This window comes from Octodon degus, unplaced genomic scaffold (genome assembly GCF_000260255.1).
Source record: "Octodon degus isolate 3935 unplaced genomic scaffold, OctDeg1.0 scaffold00447, whole genome shotgun sequence".
NCBI classification, from domain to species: domain Eukaryota; kingdom Metazoa; phylum Chordata; class Mammalia; order Rodentia; family Octodontidae; genus Octodon; species Octodon degus.
Genome location: NW_004525023.1, coordinates 229,726 through 234,445, shown reverse-complemented (window position 1 = coordinate 234,445; position 4,720 = coordinate 229,726).

Here is a 4,720-nt window from a genome sequence, read left to right as displayed (position 1 = left end):
GATACTTAATTTCCAAAAATCATACTATAAAAATATCATAGTGTCAAGACTTGACTGACCAATCTAGCCTCAGACTTCATGTGCTCCCTTGCCTGCCTACTGACCACAGCCCGCAAATATAGCACAGTAATCTGACTGTTAGGACAAGAGCAACATACTTCTGTACCTCCACCTAATGTCTATTCAGTGCTTGCTCTCTTTAAGCAGACATGAATGAGTGAAGCTTCACAGTCATCACTAAATACTCTTATACAATTATTCTCATTTAAGGAACTAGATGCAAAGAAGTGAAAAAATTGTTAAATCTCTAGACCAGTCAATAACAGACTCAGATAGAAACCTGGACACTGCAGTTCAAGAACATGTTCAGTAGCTAGGATACTTTTGCTTCCACACATCCAAAGCCTTTATGCTCCTGTAACTCTATTTACTTTTAATATCCAGAGCATGCACTAAATCACAATCATCTTCAAATTAAGCCTGATCCCAAAGTTTGTTGAGAAATGATATACTGATGAATTTAGCATAGATGTATGCAGCCCAGATGGCAAAATCCTTCAAGGCAGGGCTGTGTACACTTGGTTTCTTGCTCATTTCTCTAAGATCTTAAGATAACTGTCCTCTTAGAGACACTAAATGTGTAATAGAAGTCTGAGTGAATACGTGAGGGAACATTTGTCCTCAACACTTGTGCATCAAAACATGTGAATGGCCAACTTCCTAGTCCACATCCCTCTTCCCCCAACCCTGGGATCCATGTTAAGGTTTTTATGGGAGACTGACTGGGTGCTATACTTTTCCTTATCAACTCTGGACTTCATGTTTTCTAGCATGGCCTGGCCCAAGATCTGACCCACACCTGCAGTAGACCTCACCTCTGATCTTCTATTCTGGGAAATGCTGACCCATTGGGCCAACAACAGCCCTTTCAATATGCAGTTAAGAGGTAATTACACTACAATGGAACACATAGCTTTGGCAAGCTGATTTCATTCCCACGTATTCTGCATTCAAATCCCAGATCATGAAACTTACAAGTGTTGACCAGTGGTGCTATATTTACCGGCAGACAGTTTTTCTTCCTCATATTCACAGGAGTGTAAATATTTAAATGCAAACAAATCAATTTAATAAATTATGCTCAACAGTTCATGGTGAAATTTGGGGGATTACTTCTGGAAAATTGCATTTCGGGATTGGTTCTTTCATAGATGTACTTGTTGATATTAAATAAATTCCTTTTTTGCTTTGAACCTAGTCTGCCAGCTCTGTAAGGGCCCTGCATGTCTGCCACGCTAACATTCCACCATCACTCTGCCAGGCAACCACTGTAGGCTGCCCTGATCATTGGACAACTGATTCATTGTTTCTGCCACTGAATTAAATTTTTTTCATGTACTAGTTCATTTAAGCCTCACTAAATCTATGCATAAATCAGATTCTCTTCTTATCCTTAATTTACAGGTGAGAAAGAAAAGACACAACATCATTAGAGAGCCTGCCAAGGACTGCAATGCAGCTAGAAACAAAGAGTTCCATTTCATCAGCATTTATAGATATATATATATACCCAGCCAAGCTGGTCTAAAGATAGAAAGAATTATAGCAGATGAAATTAAACACAAAATTAAACAGTATATTCAATGAAATGATTATGTTGTAACAACATACTAAAACTTATGCAGTAAAAAAAGAAAAAAACTTATGCAATGAAAACATTCCTAAGAAGAAAATTTATAGCAAGGTACAACAATATCAGGAAACAGAATAATTCAATAAACAGACTAATGTTGAACCTCAAACTTCTAGAAAAAGAATAAGTCAAAACTCATGTAAAGGAGGAAATTATAAAATAACACATGAAGTTAAAGCAATTGAGACTAAGAAAATATACAAGGAATCAATGAATGGAAAAATTGGTTCTTATAAGAATAAATAAAACTGACAAAATATTAGCCAACATCTTCAAAAAGAAGAATAAAAGCCATAAGTTTATGAAAAATATTAAGGGCAAACCACAAGGGATCCTACAGAAATCCTTGATTATCAATACCTACTATGAGAACCTGTATTCTAATAAGATTTTTTTAAAAACTCAACAAATGAACAGATTCCTAGACACAGCCAAATTATCAAAACTCAATAAAGAAGATATAAAATTTCTAAATAGGCTGATATTGCACTAGGAAATTGAAAATGTGGTTAAAAAGCTACCAACAAGAAAATCTCAGGCCCTGATAAGTTGGCTGAACTGTAAGAAATCTAAGGAAGAACTAATATCACTAATCCTGAAACACTTTAAGGAAATTAAAAGAGATGTAATACTTCCAAAATCCTTCCTGGAAGCAAGTATAGCCCTGATTCCAGAAACTATAGAAAAACCAAATGAAAAAAAATAAAACAATAGACCAACGTCCAGAATGAACATAGATGCAAAATTCCACAGTAAGATACTGGCAAGCAGAACACAGCAAATCATCAAGTGGATTACATGCAAGGACCAAGTAGGATTCGTCCCAGGCATGCAGCAATGGTGAAATGTATGCAAATGAATAAATATAATACACTATATTAGCAAAACCAAACTCAAAAATGAACTCTCTGAGCAGTACTCCACCCCTGAACTTCACAGAATTACTGCTCTGTAGCCCAGATAGCTACACACACCATCACAGCAGACTTGTGCAGCTCATGTTCACATGAGCTAGGCTGGAACCTGGAGAGATACAGAGGCCTCCATGATTCCTACCTACTTCCCCACCATCATCAGAGCCTCTCTGAAATGGGAGCAACATCCCCACTTTCTTTACGGTGTTCAAGTGAAAAATGGGAGCTTCAAAAAGTGTCAAAATGAAATAACAAAAGGAAACCTCAGACATACAGCCTACCAGAACAGGTTCAAGAGACAACGATATGGAAGAATTTGGAAGTTACACACCTGGAATTTCTGAAATGATAGCAACTGAGAAAAAGACACAATCCCATTTCCCATTAGGCTTAAAAAATGAGATGAGAAGAAGGAAACAACACTTAAAAAAACTAGATAGACTTCCCTATATTGAAGACAGCATTGCATCTAATATGCATGAAAGTAAGGATCTCTTAAAAATAACAATAACCAGAAAATAACAAATCAATTGAATTCAATGGTTGTTATTCAATGATTGTTAGTCAGTGGTTGCCCAACAACTCAATACCTGCAAGAGGCTACAAAGAAAAACAGCATAATACTGATGGGTGTTAATGAAAGAGCAGGAGGCAACACAAGTGATAAGATTTTTTGCAGAAGTAGTAACAAAACCTTACCCAAGCATGAGAAAATAATCTGACATACAGTTAAGTCGGGCACATTGAACTTCAATTATCCATAACCAAAACAAATCTACACTCAGACACATAATAATCAAGATTCCAGAAATTCAGCAAAAGAATAGAATACTAACACCTTTTAAAGAAAAGAAACAGTTCAGTTATAATGATAAGCCCATCACAATCATGACAGATTTGTCAACATGGTCATTAAGTCAAGAAGAGCTTAGAGTGAAGTATTTTAGGTCCTAAAAATAAACAACTTTGAACCCACATTAATGTATACTGAAAAACTATCTTTCACATTTAATGGAGAAATAAGATACATACATGACAAAGAATAACTGAAGAAATTCACTACCGCCAAACCAACCCTAAAAAGAGTACTGACACCTATTCTAGAAGGAGATTGGAACAACTACAATTTCAAGAACAATAGAAAAGAACCACCAAGTGAAGCAAGTAATTAAACTAAGGGAAAAAGTAGGGAAACTACAGCAGGAAATTAATAAGACAAAGGTAAGGCAATACATAACATTTATCACCTTCATTGCAAATGGCATCAATTCAGCAATAAAAGAATTATGCTGACAGAGTGGGTGAAGAAAGAAAATCCAACAATATGCTGTATACAGGAAACACATTTAACTTGAAAGGAAATTCATATATTGAAAGTCAAAGGATGAAAAGCAATATTCAATGCAACAGGAACCTATGAAAATGTATAAGTAAGGACCAGCAAGATAGCTCAGCAGAATAAGTGTCTATTTGGGCAAGCACAAGAACTGGAGTTCGATCCCTGAAACCACATTCTGTGCCTCCCATTCCCTCAGACATACTGAGCTGACCACTGACACCAGGTATGATGGTGCATGGCTGTAATCCCAGAACTGGGGGGGGGGTGCTGAAAACAGGAGGATCACTACGAGTATAAGCTGCATAGTGAGACCCTGTACCAAATACATAAAAATTAAATTTTTTTAAAAAAAGGAGTATCTGTCCTGGTTCTTAACTATGTAAACTTCAAACCAGGAATAATCAAAAGAGATAAAGAAAGTCACTACATACTTTTTAGGGGAAAACTGAAACAATAGATAGTGATCATAAATATATATGCACCTAATGCAGCAGCATTCAACTATATAAGACAAATTTTAACATATAAAAAATAAAACGAACAATGGCAGAATTGTAAATAAGAACATTAATGTTCCATTGTCACAAAGAGAGAGATAAAGTACGCAAAAAATCAGCAAATATAACAGAACTAAACCAAATGGACTTAGTAGACCTTTACAGAGTTACACTGAACAACATCAGAATATACATTCTTCTCAGCAGCACAGAGGAAGGTCTCCAAAATAGACTGGATACCATCACACATAACAAGATTAACTAAATACAAAGAAAT